The following is a 22,434-nucleotide window of genomic DNA, read 5'->3' as shown; positions in this document are numbered from 1 at the left end:
GTGCCCGTCTTGTGACACCCTAATTGTTGTTTACTCGTTGCCGATTACATTTGTGTCGACGACCATCAGTACGCAGCCCGTCAAGAGCCCTCATGTGCCTATCCAATCTCGCATGCAAAGCCCTTAGCTGTCGAGGAGCATGGAAATCACTTCCAACAAGAACCTGGTATTTCTTTATATTGCATCAACACAGTACGAGCCGGAACTTCACGCTATGCATCTTCTCCAGGAAGCATGCGAGAGAATGAGCCCTTGGCACATATTTAAAGGCCCTAGGCCCCAAAAGTAGTTTACATGAAAAGCCTTCAAAACTCAAAAGCTTCTAGTCCAAAAGCAATGCCAAAAAGCTGCCAGTGCGATTTGCGGAATTCCGTACAATTGCCACATCATCAGTTAGCGCAAAACGCGGAGCGTCCGTACAGCTGCCACGTCATCAGTTTTGCATGTGTGTGTGTGTGTGAGTCCTGCTTTATTTTAATCCCTTTATGTCACTGGGGCCCCATTGGACGGGGTCCCCATAAGTTGGTAGGACTTCTTCTTCTTTTGCTACTTGTTCTTCTTAGGGTTTAGGCTCCTCGGCCGGCATCTGTAGGTTGGCTCCATTCTTCAGGGCTTTGACACGTCAACAGTTTGTGACATCCCCCCTTCTTGAAAGAAAGTAATCGTCCGCGATTATAGCATATCTGCAAAACAACTCAAGTTAGCTCAAAAAGTTTCCGAGGATCATTCCGAGGGACAATCAGTTTGCTCTTTTTGTTAAGGAGTTAGCTTCTTCTTTCGGCTCTTTTGATCAAGGAGTTGGCTTCTCCTTGCGTCCAGATCAAAACTCTTGATATTTCGGCGTAGTAAAATTAGCCATCACACCTAGACCGTACTGATCTTCCACAGGTGTCTTGATGCACTAAAATTACATACCCAAGCAATCTCATCCAATTAGGATGTTCAGTGGTTGGCACATCACAATGCAACACAAATGCTCACGTATGCATGTTACGAGACATAGAAACATAAAGTCGCCGATGAACACTCCTTCCACATAACCTAACAAAGTCCGACGGGGAGATATTCAACGACTCCCTCATCGCTCCTGCATAACCTAAAAAGGCCCGGTTTGGGAGATATAGAGGCCTTTTACAACCAAACGCCCCCCAGACCGCAGCCTGCATCGTTTGGAGGTGCTGAGAGTAACCACTGCTCAAGACTTTTTAATACTCCTCCCGCATACCCATCCAAGTCCGGGCCAGGAGTCACAGCAACAATTATTTTACAAGCATACAACCAAACGCTCCCCACGCGTCGGCTTGTGTCGTTTGGAGGTTTTCTAGCATACAACGAATCGCTCCCAGCTAGCTGTTTAGCTGCTTAGTTCACACCTAGCAGTTTAGGATTCCATAGTATTTTATTTTGTCATTTTGTCATCTTGCTACTTTGGCTTTGTATCAGATCCACCACATTGTAACTTTCTGGTCTCATAGGTCACTTTGGCCTTTTGAAGACGTTAATATAACATTTCATTTCATTTCATTTCTCTCTCTCTCTCTCTCTCTCTCTCTCTCTCTCTCTCTCTCTAGTTACACAGATATAGACACTTTACTGGGGAGAGCTAGAGAGAGAGTCCCAGAGACAGATTATAGATTTCTTTTCACTAGATATGGGATAGCGACCTACACACACTTTTTTTTGTAAATCTCATTCGATTAATTTACTTGTGGGAAACCTTAAAGAGAGGAAAACCCATGAAAAAGATCAGATACAAAGGGAAGAACACAAAAGTGTTCTGTGACTAAAAGCAAACATAGAAGAGTTGCAAGATTTCCAGGGATATGTCCCCAATGTCAAAGGCAAAATGTAACAATTGCCTCGGCAAAATCTTGAACGATGGAAAAGGCTCTGCATCATGCTGGTGAAACATGCGGAGATTGCGACAGTGCCACAAAGACCATAGCGACCAAAATCTGACCCATGCGAAGAAGATGGAAAATCGTTGGAGGGAAGTCGGTAGAATGCCAAAAAGCCAGAGTTGTAGGAGATTAACCCCTTAATTAAGTAGACTATGCTAATTTTGTGTGTGCGCGCGCGTGTGCCTGTGCGTGCGCTTTCTGCTTTTGTGGTGGGAGCCAACCTTACAAGAGGACAAGTGGTGAAAAACCTTTTTATAGCGTGCTATCCTCTTGTGTCATCTACACCTACCCATTGGGCCTACGTTGTCCACGTGCTATGAGCGCGCTTCACATGCGTGGAGCGCTTCTCACCGCTTCTTGCTCGGCATCCACCCTCTTGACGCAGTGTGCAGCTCTCGCCAACCTTTAACAACGGCCCCTTGTGCCCTGCAACTTGCCACCCTTGCTTAGCTCCCTGCTACCTAGCTACCCAGCCCGTCCCAACTCCCCACTTGTGCGTTGGAACCACCCACAGACCTTTCAGCTGCCATCCGCTTGCTACCGTACTCCCTAGTGCTGCTCTACTCACTGCGCTCAACCTCTTCAGCCCGACTACCATCGTTGAACCTGCAATACACGCCCAAGTTCTCCCGCCCTTAGACAACTGCCCGCAACACCCACTTCTGCACTTTCAACTTCTGCCGTCATCACCCGACCCACTAGCCAGCCCGTCTAGAGCCTTTTCAAAACACTCTGTTGCTTGGCTCTCGCCGTCCAGCTCTGCCTGCCTCAACCCGCTGTTGTTGCACCCTATGTCACAAATTGCTGACGTGTCAAAACCCTGAAGTATGGAGCCAACTTATAGATGCCAGCCGAGGGGCCTAAACCCTAAGAAGAACAAGTAGCAAAAGAAGAAGTCCTACCAACTTATGGGGACTCCGTCCGATGGGGCCCCAGTGACATAAAGGGATTAAAATAAAGCAGGACTCACACTCACACACACGCAAAACTGATGACGTGACAGTTGTACGGACGCTCCGCGTTTTGCGCTGACTTGATGACGTGGCAATTGTACGGAATTGTGCCAATCGCGCTGGCAGCTTTTTGGCATTGCTTTTGGACCAAAAGCTTTTGAGTTTTGAAGGCTTTTCATGTAAACTGCTTTTGGGGCCTAGGGCCTTTAAATATGTGCTAAGGGCTCATTCTCTCGCATGCTTCCTAGAGAAGGTGTAGAGCGTGGAGTTCCGGCTTGTACTGTGTTGATGCAATATAAAGAAATACCGAAAGGGGCACCAAGGTTTGGGGCCAATACTCTTTGGGGTGGAGTTCCTCCACTCTGTGTCGCGTGTCATCTCTCTCTTTCAGTTCAATTGTTATTGAAGTGCTAAAAGTCTGTTCAGTCTGTTCTTTTCTATTGGCACGTGGTGCCCGTCTTGTGACAGTGGTATCAGAGCATCAGGCTTGTGCTTTTCTGAAAGCATACCGGTCCTACAAAAGAGCAAACAGAGCTATTGGAATTTTACTTGAAGTATCTTCGGGTCCCGACCCCGGACTTATTAGCGACTCCCACCCTTCATACATCGCGCATGGGGCGCTGCTCCCGTCTTCACCACTCATGTCTTACAGGGCATAAGCCAAAAAGATCACTTGCAAGAGAAGGATGCAAGATTTGTTTCGAGTCACTGTTTTTCTCAAAAGCAGTGCCATGCAGATGTTGATGTCTATAGCTACCAAGCCCCACACTTCCAAGGACTTGGCAAGCTTTCAAGAAAATTTTTGTCCGAAGTTATATGGTTTTTGACATCTTCCTTTGAAGTGCAACTTCTGGCAGAGTGGGGAATCCTGAAATGCTTGCCATGGAAACCCTAGCAGATTATAACTTGAAATTTTTCAACATCTCTCAGTAGGTGTCTCTTTTTGAGGTGATAACCTTGGAGGTCCATTGTGATTGCTATCTCTTGGAACTACCATCGCCACCAGAGGAACACTATCTGTCCAAGAGCTGATGGACGATATTGTGGTCGGCTACGACATTATGGAAGGAATCTAACCCTAATTTTTAATGTAGGTTACAGTATGGAAAGTCAATCGATTTTTCGAGCTCGACTGATGTCGAGATTGCTTTTTAAGTTTGAAATCTGTTTGAGAACTTGTTTGGTGATCCTGTTTGAAATTTGTTTGAAATGGATGGTATTTGCTTTGAACCTGTTTTGGTGCCGATTAGAAATGTTTGACTCTGGTTTTAATACTGGTTTCATTGATTGGTGATTTTACTCCCGGGTCAAGAAGTGAGAAATAATGTTTTGGCGGATCTCATCAATCTCCTTCATGGTCAGTAGAGACCAGAGGCTTCTCCATGTCCCCCCATCCATCACTGCGGCGTGTCCTCCCGTGATGATCCAGTGAAGGTCCCCAAATCTCAGCTCCATAAAGCAATGTAGAAGCCACCAAAGTGTCAAAGAGCCAGAGCTTCGTCTGAGGCTCCTGAAACTGAACGTGTGAACACAACCTTTCCAATCTACCCAATGCTGCATGGGCTCTGGTCAATCTAGTCTCTGCTGCCCTCCTCAATGAAAATGCTGGCCCACTAAAAACCACTCCAAGGTAAGTGTAAGCATGTGTATACTCCACCTTCTCTTGGACGTATGTGAATGCGGACGCTGACCTCCTGATCCAGTGTGGGCTGGTATTAAATACCATGACCTTGGTTTTACCAAGGTTGATGGACAAACCGCTTTCCTGGGCAAACCTATGCTAAGCATCCAAGTGACGTTGCATCCCCTCCGGAGAGTCGGAGATCAACACAATATCATCAGCATATAACAATAGTGGAATCCATGTCCCTGCCAGCTGTGCCCCTCTATCACCATCTCTCTCAATGTAATCAGAAACCTTATCCACATACATACCAAATAGAGTAGGAGAGAGCGGGCAGCCCTGCTTCACCCCAATAGTGGAGTAAACCGGTGTGGATATACCCTCTGGGGTGTGTACATGTCCCACTACTGACCTGTATAATGCCATGACCCCCCAAATGAGCTTTATGGGTACTCCCATCTACTGTAATCTGCGCATCAATCTAGCTCTGGGCACTGTGTCAAATGCTTTGTGGAAATCCACAAAGCTACAATAGATCCGTCTGCCACGCGATCTGCCCTCCTCAATGATGGTTCTGAGTGTCAAGATATGGTCAAGAGTAGAAAAACCCCTCCTAAAACCTGCCTGCCCGATTGCGCGAATCCCCTCCCTCTCTGCCCATCTACTCAGCTGCTGCTCAAAGAATAGATGCGTACAACCGTGCCAATGTGTGTCCAATCATGATAGTGCGATAATTCCCAGGCTCGATAGGGTCTCCCGACTTGAAGGTAGGTACAATAGTAGATAGGCTCCAAGTATCAGGCAAGCCCTCACACATGGCACGGTTAAACATAATTGCTAGAAGTTCTGCTAGTAAATCTCTGGCATGTGTGAAATGCTCAGTTCCCACTAAGCCATCATGATCATATGCTCTCCCAGTCCTCATGCTGTCAATGGCCTTCCTCACCATCTCAGCGGCGGTGAGAAAAGCACATGTGTGTGGGCATGGATTGGGGTGGTCGGGAAGGGGGGGCTGCTCAGAAACTGTGTACAGAGATGATGCATACTGGCCCCAGGCCTCTGTAGAAGTGATGGCAAGGGGGGGGGGGGGGGGGGGGAGAGTGCTCATGAAAGAGCCGCCATTCAAAAGGCGAAAATGACCTGTGAGACCAAAAGGTTACATGTGGTGAATCTAATACGAGGTCTGGGTACAAAAAGTACAAAGAACTAAAAGGAAAATAGTGGGTAGGGGTGGGGTGAAAGCTGATACTAGGGGAATACAAAGGGTGAGCTGATACAATGGAGCTCTCTGAGAGTCGAGGCATCATATACATATACATCAGTATCCAAAAGGTGATATAGATTAAATGTCCTCCAAGGTAGGCACTCTGTTAGGACGGCTCCTACGTCGTGCCCGTATGGTATGGATCCTTTGTTGCAGTCTACGTCGATGTCGAGAGGGCCCCCTCATCTGTGGGCGATGGGACCGCCCCAACTCTTATCGCCCAATCAAGCAGTATGCCTCTGGTGTTGTTGGGGCTGCTCAGACTCCTCTGTCTGTGACTGAAAGAAATCTGTAATCTTCTGATGTTGCTGGATCTCTCTCATTGTGCCTCTCTTCAAGAGGGCCTCTCTGTGTTTGCGAATCTCCAGTAAGTATAATCCGAGGCATCTGTGAGAGAGAGAGAGAGAGAGAGAGAGAGAGAGAGAGAGAGAGAGAGAGGAGATGAAATGAAATGAAATGTTATATTAACGTCTTCAAAGGGCTAAAATGACCTATGAGGCCAATCTGTTACAAAATAGTGAATCTAATACCATGTCTGGGTACAAAAGAAAGAACTAGAACAAAGATACTACTACTAAATCCATCCTCATCTGCAGTCTAGATGTCGAGAGAGTATGGCTCGAATCCTCTGCTGTAGTCTCCGTCGATGTTGTGTAGCCCCTCTCCTCCTCAGTTGTGGCCGCCTGGATCTCTGTAGCTCGAGTGCTCGGTCGATGAGATTGCCGGTAGTGGTCGAATGGAGTGATGGCTCCTCCATTGGCTGTCCCATATCTAGTGATAAGAAATCTGTAATCTGTCTTTGGGACTATCTCTCTCTATCTCTCCCCAGTAAAGTGTCTCTATATCTGTATAACTCAAGTAGATATTGCCCAAGACATCTCTGATCCTCATAACTCATGACCCTAGAGAAAGGACCGAAACCCTCTCTGAATAAGCAGTGGAAACGACCCCGTATCTCATAGTACACTGTGCAATGACATATTTAATGTAGCTCTGTCTCTGGCTCTAGCCGGCATAAGCGGCATATCCTGCTGTCTGTTGGTATCCCTCTGAATCTACCAATCTTAATCTCCAGCTGATGTGAGGATGTGCGTATCTGACGAATGGCACACCGCAAAACCTGAGACATATGTGTTTCCATGTAGCTGGGTCGAATCACAAACCCATCTCCTATTAGGTGGAGAAGATGCTCTCTATTTAAAGCCATGTTCGTGCCCAACTCCTGTGGCGGCTCTATCCATGTCCTCGTGGTATCCAGCTAGATCAGGTCCTGACGAATGAGTCTAGTAACCGAGAGAGAGAGAGAGAGAGAGAGAGAGAGAGAGAGAGAGAGAGAGAGAGAGAGAGAGAGAGAGGAGGAGAAGAAGAAGAAGAGAGTTTTAACGTCGTAGGAAACTATCCCAAGAGACCTTAAAGATCTAGCCGACGAGGAGTTGAACTCAAGACCTGTTATGAGAGAGAGAGAGAGAGAGAGAGAGAGAGAGAGAGAGAGAGAGAGAGAGAGAGAGAGAGAGAGAGAGAGAGAGAGAGAGAGAGAGAGCTAAAATGAGATTAACGGATCCTATTTATTGGTGTCGACATTGGGTTCTGACTGCAGTTTACAGTTGTACAATAGAGAATTTCTCTATTGCGCCTCCAGGTGGCATCTGCCACTGGTGGTAACTTTGGAAAGCCTCAAGCTGGAGACTCCAAAGAGGACCAATGCGAGGCACTCTCTTCCCACCAACTACATTCCTCTTCCATGTACTCATACTGCTCCTCTGAATCATGACGACTAGGAGGTGCTGCTTCCAAGGCCAATTGTTGAAGATGCAGATTGGATTGCTCCTAGCAGAAGAGTCAATTGGTGCTTGAATACCACTAAAACTGGCAAGTCACCAGACAAGATGGTGAAAATAGTGCAACAATACAAACCTTGACGGAAAACAACAAACTATAACTTAAAGAGAACACTAGATACGAGACATAGTGGGGCGAAGATCCCCATTCAAAGATACTGGCCCCTCCAATAGACGCCCCTTGAGATACTCTTTTGTTTATTGATTCAAGCTATTGGTTACAACTGCTCATGTGAGTTGAGCCCACTCACATATTCTAAGTGCTAATTAATGACACCCCGGACCTCATCTCCTAACTTAAACTGGTCGCCAAAAAACTCTCCCAATGTAAAAATGCCATGTGAATGGTATTTGTACACTTGCAACGTTGGCACGTCTGTACGGCTGCCATGTCACCATGTCCGTATAGTAGTCCCGCCTTTCTCGCTGTGTTTTGTACGCCTATCTACCCAGACTTGGCCGTCGAATTCTTGCATTGGTTGTGCTCTGCTCCAGCCTCTCCAATCGGTTGTAGTCGTGCCCTGCCACCATTTTGCGACACACCCTAAAGCATGTGGTAGAATGACTAGTCTCTAGGCCTGGTCTCTATGTATTGGACTTGGTTCACCTGGATCAATGGGCCGATTCATTGGCTAGTGGACTTGTTGGCAACTGACTACAGGATGAAGCATTTTGGCGGGAGATGGATGATGGTAGCCAGGATATCAGCCTGGCCTCAAGCCTGCCTGGCATACCATCTACCACAGTCTACCTTATCCCTTTGAGAGATTTTCCTCTTGTATATATTGGCTATCATATGCTCATTTGTTGTGCGCATAAGTGTCTATGATCTAGAGTCTTCTTATCTGCAGTCGTGAGTCTAGATTCAAGTCTTACACAAGCCTGACTCCCACTGCGCAGATCAATGCACTGTTTAGTCTTGATATCCCCTATGTATCCTTTGTTGGTTCTTAATACGGAGTGGAGTGTGCTGCCAGCCAGATGCTTATAGTCGACACATTGTGAGCCTATGAATCAGCCTAGCAGTGAGGATATTGTGGTTGTTTGAGATGTCCATTTTGATTGCTTATTCCAGTGTGCTTTTAGTCTCTTAGCACCATTGGTTTATGTATTAGACTTTGCATAGAGAAGCACCCATGCTGGAGAGCAGACAGCACATCACACTTGTCCTAATACAAAAAAGTTTATAGCTTTTGTCGTCGGATTTTACATTGGTCTTCTAGAATGTTGAATGCATAGGCCTCAAGGTTAAGTACAAAATTTTCCAGTTAAAACAAAGCAGTGACCCCAAAACCTTAAACACAAGGATATACATAATCGTTGAAGCACTAATGCTTGTGGTTCATTGTATCACATCTCCTGGCTCAAGAGACTACTTTGTGACTCTTGCTCTGTGTGCTCTTGTTAGCTAGACCGATGAGGTCTTCAGACGTGCTACTGAAAAACTCTCTATAACAAATTTAGAAAAAGTAGGATAATGGCTAAAACTACTGAAGCATGACCTTGAGTTCTACACAAAGAGTTGGAAAAATCTTCAATTCTGAGAGTTTCCAGTTGTCATAAAGACTATTGCTTTTCATGTCAAGATGAAGAAAAGCTTATCAGTATATCAATGATAATAGAGTTTTTGGACATGACAATCATCAATGTAACAAAAAGGAGCTTCAACTATGTATGCTTTTTTTAGCTAGTTTGGACTTTTTTTTTATCAGGCTCTAATTGAATATCACTATTAAGTTTAATGCTACTCGAATGTTTGTATCATTAAATTCTAGTGTGATTTATCTAATAAGGCATTGCTTCATGGGCAATTTCTGTGAAGAATTTTGAAACATTGATGCACTGTGCAGCTTCAGGATGGATTTATTTGTGGCTGCAAGAGCGTGCATTGGATGGACAATGTGCTGCAGTAATGAGAGGGTTGCTCAAATGTGTCGAGTTAATAGAGAAAGATCCTTCCACTGTTGTTACTCCAGCCCATGAGCTTCAAGTTTTGAGTCTCTTGTTCATGATAAGGACTCTCTTTTCCTTGGTATGCAATCATGACCAGCTTCTTTTTTTGACAAAGCATCTGTTCTATTGATAATAGTCAATGGCATAGACCCAAAAGTAGAATACAAAGACAAGTAGATTACAATGGAGGCTTTCCCTTGGTGTGCAATCACAACCAACTTCTGTTTTAAGTATGTTGCATTGCAGGTTACAAGAGTTGCATCAGGTAAAATTACTGGGATATTGTAATAAAAAGAAAATTGTAAGGGACAATGATGGTATTTAATAAGTGTTGCATTTTACATTCGGCTAAAAATGTCCTGACCTGCATCAGCTTCCCTAAATCTTGTCTATCTTAACATTTCGGGGGCAAGATGCACATTATTTTAAGGCTTTTATGCCTCCTAGACTCGCTAAAGACCTGCCCTGAAAAAGTGGAATTTAGAGCAGCACACCTGACAAAGATGCACCCATCTCTCTGAATTCTTGTTTCTTATTACTTGAGGACCCCATTGAGAGGCACATGGAAAGGATCTTGCCTCCCCCTCCCAGCCCGCCCGTTCGCGCTATCCTCCCCCCCGCTCGACAATACCTACTGTGCTTCCTCCCCTCCCACCCCTCCCTTTCTCTGTTTTTAGCCCCCCTTTGTTTTTCGGGGGTTTTTCCTTTGTCTTTAGGCCCCCTCCCTTTCTCTGTCGTTGTGTGTCCTTCGCCGCCCCTCTGCATTACGCCATCTTCAGCAGTAGACATAGATGGAAGACTTTGCTTTGCCCTAGAGGGACTCTATTGAAGCCCCCCTCGCCCGACACCGTAGAACCTACGACTTGCTCTTTTGCCGATAGAGAAAGTGAGTTTAGAAGCAGAGGTAGAGCGCCTTTAGGCCACCTTTATTATCTGCAAAATAATCGGCACCCGACCTAGCAGAGGAGTGGTGCGCGACCTCCTCGAGGCTCGCGCCTTCTATCAGAGGTGGGAAAGATCATGGATTGAACGTTCCTCGGGTGCGGCTACTACTAGCTCGAGTTTGCGACTCCCGAGATGGCGTCCAAGGTCATTGTGATGAGTCCCCTGGCCATCCGAGTAGTCAGGGCTCATTTACGACAATGGCACCATGGTTTCGATTCGGCTACAGATCTTCTTATCGAGGAAGCAGACGTGCCCATTTCGGCCTACTTCCCTGGCCTCAAAAAAAGTACCTCCGGCTACTTTCCAAGATAGGTTCCGAGATTGGGACTGTTTTGGAGACACTGCGCACGACAGCTTCAGTTTTGCTGTCAGGCAGCAGGCATACCTACGGTACATGTTTTGGTTCGAGAGACCCACGCCCTTCTGAAGGTAGTTGTACTACCTCGGGTGAGTGGTGGCTGGCTCCGCCGAAGTGTGGAGTATTCGGGGCTCTTGAATCAGTGTTTTATTTGCAGGCAGATGGACCATCTTGCAAAGGCCTCTCCACGGAGGAAGACCCCACCCTTGACACAGACCCAACCTACCAAGGCTTGCTAGGCTCAACAGGCAGAGACATAAGGAGCATAGGCGGGTACCTCTTTTGAGACAGGTTCCTAGGCAGATGAGGGCTACCAGCAGGTTCGTGACCGTCGTCATCAAGGACAAGTGAGTTTGTGTCACAAGACGGGCACCACGTGCCAATAGAAAAGAATAGACTGAACAAACCTTTAGCACTTCAATAACAACTGAATGGAAAGAGAGAGAGAGACGACACGCGACACAGAGTGGCGGAATTCCACCCCAGAGAGTATTGGCCCCAAACCTTGGCGCCCCTTTCGGTATTTCTTTATATTGCATCATCAAAGTACAAGCTGGTACTCCAGACTCTGCACCTTCGCTAGGAATCATGCTAGAGAATGAGCCCTAACCTCATATTTAACGACCCTTGGCCTAAAAAGCAATTACAGTGAAAAGCCTTCAAAACTCAAAAGCTCCTGGTCCAAAAAGCAAAAGCCAAAAAGCTGCCAACGTAAATCATGGAAATCCCTACAGCCTGCCACGTCATCATGCCAGTGCAAAATGCGGAAATGTCCCTGCTGCCCTTAGGGTTAGGGTTAGGGTTTCTGCAATTTTAGGGTTTTTGGCAGAAGAATTAGGGTTTGCAGGTTTTAGGGTTAGGGTTTTCAGAATTAGGGTTTCAGCAATTAGGGTTTTTGGCAGAAATTAGGGTTAGGGTTTCTGCTCTTGGGCAGCCACGTCATCACTTTGTGACAGTTTAGGCCCCTCGGCCACATTTGTAAGTTGGCTCCATTCTTTAGGCTTTGACACGTCAGCAGTTTGTTACATCTCCCCTTCTTGAAAGAGAGTAATCGCCCGTGATTGCAACATATTTGCAAAACAACTCAAGTTAACTCAAAAATTTCCGAGGGACATTCCGAGGGACAATCAATTTACTCTTTTTATTAAGGAGTTAGCTTCTCCTTTCGGCTGTTTTGATCAAGGAGTTAGCTTCTCCTTTCGGCTGTTTTGATCAAGGAGTTAGCTTCTCCGTTTGTCCATATTGGAACTCCTGATATTCCGGCGTAATAAAATTAGCCATCACACCTAGACCGTACTGATCTTTCACGGGTGTCTTGATGCACTAAAATTACACAATCTGATCCAAATAGGAATATTCAGTGGTTGGCACATCACAATGCAACACAAATGCTCACATATGCATGTTACAAGACATAGAAACATAAAGCTGCCGATGAACACTCTTCCTGCATAACCTAACAAGGTCCGGGCCGGCAGATATTCAATGACTCCCTCATCACTCCTCCTGCATAACCTAAAAAGGTCCGGGCCGGGAGATATAGAGGCCTTTTACAACCAAACGCCCCCTAGACCGCAGCCTGCGTCGTTTGGAGGTGCTGAGAGTAACCACTGCTCAGACTTCTTAATACTCCTCCCGCATAACCATCCAGGTCCGGGCCGGGAGTCACAACAACAATTATTTTACAAGCATACAACCAAACGCTCCCTAGGCATCGGCCTGCGTCATTCGAAGGTTTTCAAACATACAACGAAACGCTCCCCAGGCATCGGCTTGCGTCGTTGCGAGGTTCAAACAATACCAAAACAATATGTCTCACTTCTCCACCCGGGAGTAAAATCACCAATCATTGAAACCAGTATCAAGCCAGAGTCAAACAATTCAAATTGGCACCAAAACAGGTTCAAAACAGATACCATCCATTTCAAACAAATTCCAAACAGGATCACCAAACAAGATCAAACAGAACTCAAACTTAAAAAAACAATCTTGACACCAGTCGAGCTCGAAAAGTCGATTGACTTTCCATCCTTAAACCTGCACCAAAATTAGGGTTAGGTTCATTCCATAAGGTCGTAGCCGAGCACAGCATGGTCCATCAGCTCTTGGACAGACAGTGTTTCTTTGGCGGCGATGGTAGTCCCAAGAGATAGCAATCACACCGAACCTCCAAGGTTATCAACTCGAGAAGAGACATCTACTGAGAGATGTCGAGAAATTTCAAGATATAATCTGCTAGGGTTTCCATGGCAAGCATTTCAGGATACCCCACTCTGCCAGAAGTGGCACTCCGAAGGAAGATGTCAGAAACCATATAACTTCGGGCAAAAATTTTCTTGAAAGCTTGCCAAGTACTTGGAGTATGCTGCATACTCCTGTTTGGTAGCTGTAGACATCAACATCTGCATGGCACTGCTTCTGAGAAAAAAAAACAGTGACTTGAAACAAATCTGGATCCTTCTCTTGCAAGTGATCTTAATTGGCTTATTACCTGTAAGACATTGCGGTGAAGATGGGAGCGCGCCCGATGCGCGATGAAGTAAGGGTGGGAGTGCCTAATAAGTCTGCTCTTTTGTAGGACCGGTATGCTTTCAGAAAAGCACACGCTTGATGCTCTGATTCCACTATCACAAGACGGGCACCACGTGCCAATAGAAAAGAACAGACTGAACAAACCTTTAGCACTTCAATAACAACTGAACAGAAAGAGAGAGAGAGACGACACGCGACACGAAGTGGCGGAATTCCACCCCAGAGAGTATTGGCCCCAAACCTTGGCGCCCCTTTCGGTATTTCTTTATATTGCATCATCAAAGTACAAGCCGATACTCCAAACATTGCACCTTCGCTAGGAATCATGCCAGAGAATGAGCCCTAACCTCATATTTAAAGACCCTTGGCCTAAAAAGCAATTACAGTGAAAAGCCTTCAAAACTCAAAAGCTCTTGGTCCAAAAAGCAAAGCCAAAAAGCTGCCAGCGTAAATCACGGAAATCCGTATAGGTGCCACGTCATCATGCTAGTGCAAAACGCGAAAATCTCCTTGCTGCCCTTAGGGTTAGGGTTAGGGTTTCTGCAGTTTTAGGGTTTTGGAAGCAAAAGTAGGGTTTGCAGGTTTTAGGGTTAGGGTTTCCAGAATTAGGGTTTGCAGGTTTTAGGGTTAGGGTTTCAGAATTAGGGTTTCAGCAGTTAGGGTTTTTGGCAAAAATTAGGGTTAGGGTTTCTGCTCTCGAGCAGCCACGTCATCACTTTGTGACAGTTTAGGCACCTCGGCGACATCTGTAAGTTGGCTCCATTCTTTAGGCTTTGACACGTCAGCGGTTTGTTACAGTTTGTCTTGCGCCCATGGTGGTTGGCTTGCACCAGTCTAGCACTAGTGGGTTCCCACAGGGAACGGTTTGGACCCTCTACAGCAAGATGAGCTGGCGGATTCTGTGCCATCTCAGCTTTGCCATCGACAGTCCCTCCCCCTTCCCTCCGCGCCTACCGTCCCTACTTCTCTGCCTCCACCTTCACCTCCTCTACCTGCCTCCTCCGCCTCTCCCATCCCTCCCGCCAGTCCTTTTGTCCCGTCTCTTGACCCCTCCCATGCCTCACGGTCGGCCCAAGAGACAGGCCACTCTGCGGTAGCTCGAAGGTCTCTTGGCACTGCATTTGCCACGAGCTGCCTGGCGTAGGAAGAGCAATCCTACCTGCAGATGCCCCTCTTGGTATACCGTATACGCGTCGCCCTTGGCGGCAGTCTCTCGCGGGCTGACCAGTTTTGACATCGGCCGCCATTGGAGACTTCTTCGACTACGACTTTACACGTTTTCTTTGACTCTTCTCCTGACCTCGAGGCAGCTTGTTTTAGAGTACATGCTCTGTTTCTAGCAGGCACAAGGGCAGAGGCCCTGCACTGTTGGTTTTTCCTTCCCGTTGTGTAGCAGGGATCGGACAGAGTGGACTATGTATACAGTGATGGACTGGCTCCATGTTTAGGCTCTCGAGTTCTTTCACCACATGGGAGACTTGGGGGTGACAAACTTGATACAGACTCTGTGGCCATTGGCCAAGTTCTCTGTGACACCACCGTATGCTGCAGAATGTAGACACATTGTGGTATTCTTCTTTGCAAACACTCAGAGTGCACCCTGTTATGCATATGTTCATGAGGACTCTTTGGACATAGGATGCAGCTCTACGGACTGCATGTCTCGCTTGGGTATGGGCCAAACAAACACTCCACAAAGTGCACATGGCTATCTCAAGGTCGCGCGGATGTGGATTACTCCCCATCCAAGCCTGCCTCGTTGCGAGATTGGCTATTGTGGCATCATCAGTTTTCTCTCATTGATCCATGAGGATTGTCTCATGGAATGTGTAGGGGCTAGGTGGACCCCAATACTTACGTCAGAGGGATCGACTTAGACAGGAGCTCCAGGGATGCCTTGTGGGTGGAGCGATAGATATTCTTATGCTCCAAGAGCATCATTTGTGTGAGCCGTATCAGGCGATGTGGACAGATCTTGGGTGGTCGCTATGAGACCTTTTGGTCAGCTGCTTTTGGGCATGGTACCATACTGGGAGGTGCTTGGACAGGACCTATGTAGTGCATACGAGCATATTTTTGCGCACTGGGGAGATGCCTGATAGCATGATAGCATGAGCGAGGGTTTGATCTACTTTATCCCCAAGGAGGGGGGCTCCCTAGATGAGATTCAGTAGTTGAGGCCCGTCACCATTCTCAACTCAGCCTACAAAATTCTTGCAAAGGCTCTAAGTTTGAGAATTCAACCACTACTTGAGAGCATCATACACTCTTCCAGTACACAACACGACTGGGGCATCACATAGTCACTGCTCGGAGAGAGGCTCGCCCTGTTGCAGTAGGTCACTCGCAGGAGGAGGGCCTCATAGTTGAATTCGTGACAGACTTCTGGGAGCGCTTGTGGGACAACAGATAACCGAGGAGAGTCACCATGTTCCAGTGGCTAGTCACCCAACCATCGAGCTACCGTAGCTGGGAGTTGGTTGGTCTACAGTGGCCATTCGACGGGCTATGCCGCTTGTGACCACCCACTTGAGTCACAAAGGCATTGTCTTTGGGACTGTCCCATGGCGCAACAGGTTTGGCTTCGTATTGTACGGCTGATGCCAGCCTTGTCGTCAGCTAGGCAATACACTTGGGCTGCTGTCACAAGACAGGCACCACGTGCCAATAGAAAAGAACAGACTGAACAGACTTTTAGCACTTCAATAACAACTGAACAGACTTTTGACACTTCAATAACAACTGAACTAAGAGAGAGGGACGACACGCGACACGGAGTGGCGGAATTCCATCCCAGAGAGTATTGGCTCCAAACCTTGGCGCCCCTTTTGGTATTTCTTCATATTGCATCAACACAGTACAAGCGAGTACTCTACACTCTGCACCTTCTCTAGGAAACATGCCAGAGAATGAGCCCTTAGCACATATTTAAAGGCCCTAGGCCCCAAAAGCAGTTTACAGTGAAAAGCCTTCAAACTCAAAAGCATCTGGTGCAAAAGCAATGCCCAAAAGATGCCAGCGTAATTTATGGAAATCCGTACAGCTGCCACGTCAGGAGCCAGCGCAAAACGTGGAATTCCGTACAGCCTGCCACGTCATCAGTCAGCGTAATTTTTGGAAACTTGCCACGTCATCAGTTCCACGCAATTCCTTCAGTGTGTGTGTGGGTCCTGCTTTATTTTAATTCCCCATCGGACGGGGTCCCCATAAGTTGGTAGGACTTCTTCTTTTGTTACTTGTTCTTCTTAGGGTTGAGGCCCCTCGGCCGGCATTTGCAAGTTGGCTCCCTTCTTTATGGCTTTGACACGTCAGCAGTTTGTGACAGCTGTTGCTGCCTGGTCCACTCTCACCGGCCAGCATTTTGTTTTGAGCTTCCTTCAGCAGGATGATTGTGATATAGGAGGGCCGGCCTACATTTGAGCCTGCCACATAGCTTACGCCTCAGGAATGGATCAACTTTAGAGAGCTTTGTTGGGAGCTTGTTTGCAGCCTGACTCTTTGGTTCATTTAGAGAGCCCGTTGCTTCCACATCTTCAAGGCCCACCCTGAACAATATATCTGGCTAGAGCTGATCCATACACTTCAAGGACAATTCGAGAGGCTTCAGGGCAGCTCCGTATGCGGGAGCGCCGCGAGGCATTCCTACGATTTGTGTCTAGGGCCTTTCTACACCATGGTCCATGGGGCTCCTCGATGGCACTACCGGCCACCTATGTGATTGTTTCCTCCTCCCAATGTCACGAGACTGTGACAACCACTATATATATTTGTTGGTGTCTTTCTATTGATTTTTATTTAATTTTTGGGACCCTCTTGTTAAAATCATAAATGCCCGGACAGTGCATGGCCTTTGTGAAACGGCCGTTGGCCGAGAGTTTCACCCGTAGGAGTCAGCCATGAGATGGTTGGGCCAATCGGCACTGGGATCCGACTAGTGAAGCAGTGGCTAGGCTAACTTAAAGTCATTTAGGCCCCTTGGTAGGACTTTATAGGTTGGTGGGTACTAGGATTTAAACCAAAGGGAGCAAACTGGACATATGGCAGTAAGAGAGCAACCTGCAGGTCAACTCTTATTCTCCAGAAGCTCATCCCAAGAGGGGGCGTTCAAAATTGGGGTTGGTGCTGATTTTTGAATAGAAGTGCTCCACAGTGTGTGTGCGTGTGAGTAGTGGGTGCAGGTGATGAGAGCTTTAATGGAAAGCTTGCCTTCTCCCTTGTCTCATGTAGCACGATGATTTTCTCTTGCACACCTCTCTCTCCCCTTTGCACATATGGTAATGCCCCACTAGTTGGGCTTCTAAAATGACCATGTATAGTTATGGGGGTTTTATGTGCGTTTGCTAAGGCAAGACTTCTGTACAGGACCCGGATTAGCTAATTGCTAATCCCTTTCAGGTACGCACAATCCCATCGCGAAGGAATGCGAAAACGGAGAGATTTCTCGCGTGAAAACTCGCCCGATTTACAGGGGATTTGTCCCATTGTGTGCGGGAGCTTTTGAGACACACGTAGTCGTGTTTGCTCCGCTCAAAATGATGCGAAACAAAAAAATACATCCTACTGTGTTTTTATGTAGGTTTAGAGTTTCGCACCTAAATTGCAAGCTAACGCGGGGGAAGCCTCGGAAAAGCCTTGGGTGCGTGTACATGACAATTTAGAGAGATTTCCCGTGAAAAATCTCGTTTAGTTCAATGGGCAAGTGACCCTACAGCTGCAGGAGCTTGAGGGCTACCCACAGGAGTGATCAGTAGGCGAATCCGAGCGCAAAACAGAGAATTACAACTTGCTGTAATTTTTTGCAGGTTTAGGGTTTTGGCCAGTTTTGATGCCTATAGGTCCTAGGAGCTTCTTCGGGGAAGCTAGGGAATCAGCAAATAGGTGTTTTGGTGCATTTTGGACCTTCTCAAATAAATAGGTCTACTGTCAAGTACATGGCACCCATATTGAGTATCATTGATCAGTCGATGATCCTGCTAAATCTCCACCATCCATTGTTTTTTCAGGCCTACGAGGAAATGCTGTTCGCATGAATTATGTGTAAACTTACCCTGTTTAATACAAATTTGGTCATGCAAACAAGCATGCGCATGTCAAGGTGGCCAAAAAAAGAGAATTCAGCGTCCAGGTTTTGTAAAGTGCTCTAAAGTGCGTGGAAAGTCACTGTTTATTGGGATTTTGTCCGTGGAGACTTCTTTTGTGGTTATGCTTCCGAAATCGGGTTAGAGTAGGGGAATTTCAGCCTGATAAAAGTGGGACAGCTTGTAGAAGTTTACAGGTTTTTCTAAAGTGTAATAAGAATAAAGAAATACCGAAAGGGGTGCCAATCTTTGGGGCCAACATGGTGTCATTGTTTGCTTGGAAGCACTCTAACTTCCACGCCGTGTTTTTGTTTGAAGTGTTAAATTCCATTCACAGGTTTATTTGTGAAGTTCCTCTATGTCATAAAGTTTAACAGTGTAAAGATCGGGGTGAAAGCTAAAGTCTACCGCCCTATGGGCCGGTTTCACCCACCTCTTGATATAGCCGTCATTGTACATATCTCATTTTTCATTGGGAAAGTCTCCCCTCATGTTGATATAAACCCCTCTTGTTGGGGCAGTTTGTGGCCTGCCGAGCAGTTTTATTAACTGATAGAAGGATCTTTTTCTTGGGGAAAAAAAAGATTTCACAATGGAGATCTTCTTTACCTCAATGAGGATTGCAGCATGGCTTCATTTTATATATGTAAATGTATTTGTCACAAAGTCTTGTATTTTTTTGCTCATCATCTTGAAATCAAGGCAAGCAACTACTATGGTTTAGATTCAGAGCCACAAATTTGATGGGAACTCAACAATAGATTGAGGAATGATGAAGGCTTCAAAATGAATTTTGGAATCCAAGGGTTGATGACATGAACAATGAATGAACCAATGACAATTTTTTAATGCACATATGAATATGAGTATACAATGATGATGAATGCATGCATGAAGGATGACATTTTATGATTAATGGCATGCTTCCATTCTACTATGAGATGGATATTCATTTCAACAACTTCCTAGATCTTGGGTGTGTGATTTGCATCTGAGCACGATCCAATGTCTTGCAATAGGCATTGGCTATGATATTGGCCACATGACAGATTTTCAAATGCAACTGAGGTGTCTGCAGCTAGCTCAATACCTGTGGATTCAAACCACCATGGCACACATACCCCACATAAATGAATGATTGTATGTGAGTATACAATGTAAATTTCTTTGGAGTGTGTATGTTATTTTACTTCTGGAATTTGCTCTCCTTTTCTCACCGATGCTCGCAATTGAGGACAATTGTTTTTGATTATAGAGGGCAGCATGTGATAGGTTTTAGAATTAGGGTTTACGCATCCAGATCGGACGCGTAAATTGGTCACTGCAAGTTCCTTCCAGTCACAAAATACCTCTCGTTGAAAAGGTGGTCCCTACCAAACTCTGAGTCAAAGCAAGAATCTTTTGAGCTACTCAATGACTTCCTTTCTCTAGATTCTCTCTCCTCTCCAGAGAGCGATGATGCTTTCTCTAAACCTGAAAGTTATTGTTTTCTCTTTTCAAAATAGTTGCTCTCTCTAACAGCCGAGGACTATTTTCTCTCTCCTAGCAGAATAGGAAGAGGACATTTGATTTGATGGTGCCCATACTCACCACATCTGTAGCATAAGATCGGGCGGTTGGGTGGCTGAGAAAGTGGACGGGGTGGTTGTTGGGTTTGCTCAGGGGCGGAAGTAGCAGCTGTGTAGCTCCTTAGGTGCCCAAGGTGTATTAGCATGGTTAAAGCTCACAGGTGGAAAAGTTCCTTGCATAGCTTGCATAGGAGGAGTTGTGAGCAAAAGCCGCATCTGACTTTGGAGTCAGGTGGCCATAGGGAGAAACCATGTTTGTTGTGGGAGGCAACCCTTTTTGGAGAGTCGGAGGCGAGGCTTTGCTATAAACGTTGGGAGTCCCTTGAGGTAGTAGCAGTCCTTGCCCTCATGCCCACCTCTCTCGCAAAAGCTCTAAGGGGGCATTCTTGGTGAGGATGTTGTGGAGAACGGCAGGAGCTGCATCAGACTAAAGCCTTACACTTTTGTTGTGCTTTTAGCTCCTTGAGCTCCTTTTGAGCAGCTCCAAAGCTTCTGTTGTGGAGGTATATATTGCCGAACAGATATCTATTTAGACCTTAAGATATTTCCAACTCCCTTGGGATTGGAGGTAGATATCTATGATAAACGCCTTGAACCGGAATATGCCAATCTAAATATCATCCTTATGCCTCACATTTCTTTGAACATTTTTCTTTTAGCTAAACATAGTGTCATTTGCTCTCAACTATTTAGATTTTCTCGTCTTTGTTCTAGTAAATCTTCTTTTGTTGTTCAGTTATGCCATCTTATTTCTTTACTCGTTGAGAAAGGATCCTCATTCAAAAGAAGCATGAGAAACGTTTGTTCAAGTTTTGAACTATGTACTTTCTTTGGTTTGTAGTAGTATTCATTTCTAGTATTTAGCTTATATTAAGATTTTAGAATTTGTTCCTTTAGAAGTTGTTGTGTGGAGTCTGATTTCTAGGATTAAGTCTTTGAGATGTCTTATCCTTGTTAGTTTAAAGTTGAATACTTGTTTCAAGTTTCAATCATGTAAGCCTTATTTTGCTTATGCCTTTTCTAAAAACATTTTCAAGTGAATAATGGTTTGTTTTATCTAGTTTTGTTTAGTAGCAAATAGAGTAATTTAGTTTTTTTTTTTTCTTTTTTCTTGTTTTCTTGTGTCCCTTGCTTTTGTAGTTTTGTGAGTGTTTTATCCCCTCTTATAATTCGTAAGTTCAGACTAGTCTGACCTTATGAAGGTATATATTACCGAACAAGGATAGATATTTTCTCTTGAAGAGCTTGCTGCAACTTTAGTGCCTCCAGTTCCCTGCGTGGAGAAACCAGAGTGTTAGATGAACTTTCCAAAAGAATTGAAGCTGACCCGACTCCAGGATGGTCTCTGAAAAGCCTCCTTGCTACTTCAATTCTAGCGGTTGCAGCAATATACTCGTCCAATGTAGCATCAATTTTCAAAGACTCCGTTAGCTTCTGTTTGGAAGCCTTGGGCATGAAGTCCTCCAGTTATTGGGGAAGTTTAGCAACTAGTGCCTTTCTTCTCATCATGAGCTATGCAAAGGTTTCCTCTAGGTGGAGCACAAGGTTTCCCAACTTATCTAAAACCTTCTCCTCGAACTCACCTGTTCAGAAAGCCTCACAAAAACTGTCTCAGTATATCCCATTCTGTAAAGTGGTTGCCAGCAAATTGACTATACCATTTATCTGCTAAGCTAGCGAAGGTCGAGGGGAAAAGTACTAGAAAAGCATCTTCAGGGTTTAGACCCCGACCCCGACATAGGAGACAAACCTCCTTATATGTTAATGTGTCTCCTCTATAGAGAGACCCCTAAAGGTAGGAAACTTTATATTGAATTTAACCAGAATGCTTGTTAGTTCTATAGCCATTGCTGTAGGCTCTGTGTGCTTCGGAGGAGGCTGTGAAGAGCAGAGGAGTGTGTGGTAGAAAAAGGGAGAATGGTAGCAAAGAGATTGTTGAGGTGGATGCCTCGAGAGTTAGAGGAAGTGGGAGTGGAGAGCTTCTACTGGGTAAGAAGGGGTGTTGCTCTCTATGGTGGTATTGCAGAGGGCTCTTGAGGGGGCTGGAAAGGTCTTTAGACTACCTTGTATGTGTCATATATGAGCAGCATTCAAACCAATCAACCTGGTGGGAAAAGGACCTCCCTGTACTAGTAGACCTCTGACCCTAGTAGATGTGTCAACCTGCTAGATCCCAGTTGACCTGCTGGACTGTGCTAGACCAGTTTGGACTATGCTAGACCTGCTAGACCCAATCGACCGGCACACTTAGAATGAGCCCAAATGCTCTCGCTACAGATTGGCTGGCAGCACACACAGCTCCAGGCCAAGTGCTTACAGGATGCAATGGGGGTGTGGAGGCTCAAACAATGTGGGGATCGAAGACTCATACAACACTGGCCGTATATACAATTGATGCATATCACCGAAGACTACTAAGA

General features: G+C 45.9%; 2 protein-coding genes across 4 annotated transcripts in view; both read left to right on the top strand.

The window, feature by feature from the left end:
- LOC147445886 (uncharacterized) overlaps positions 1-9,565 on the top strand; it is an 81,852-nt gene extending 72,287 nt beyond the window's left edge. The window contains exon 7 of the mRNA XM_086525235.1: positions 9,431-9,565. The gene's annotated coding sequence lies outside the window, so the exon portion shown is untranslated. The remainder of the gene's footprint in view (positions 1-9,430) is intronic.
- The window catches only part of LOC147445885 (uncharacterized), a 34,786-nt gene continuing 21,826 nt past the window's right edge, over positions 9,475-22,434 (top strand). For all 3 annotated transcript variants that reach the window (XM_086525233.1, XM_086525234.1, XM_086525232.1), the window contains exon 1: positions 9,475-9,612. The gene's annotated coding sequence lies outside the window, so the exon portion shown is untranslated. The remainder of the gene's footprint in view (positions 9,613-22,434) is intronic.

Source organism: Adiantum capillus-veneris, chromosome 12 (assembly GCF_014529385.1).
Source record: "Adiantum capillus-veneris isolate H3 chromosome 12, ASM1452938v2, whole genome shotgun sequence".
NCBI lineage: Eukaryota > Viridiplantae > Streptophyta > Polypodiopsida > Polypodiales > Pteridaceae > Adiantum > Adiantum capillus-veneris.
This window is presented reverse-complemented; position numbering and strand designations above follow the sequence as displayed.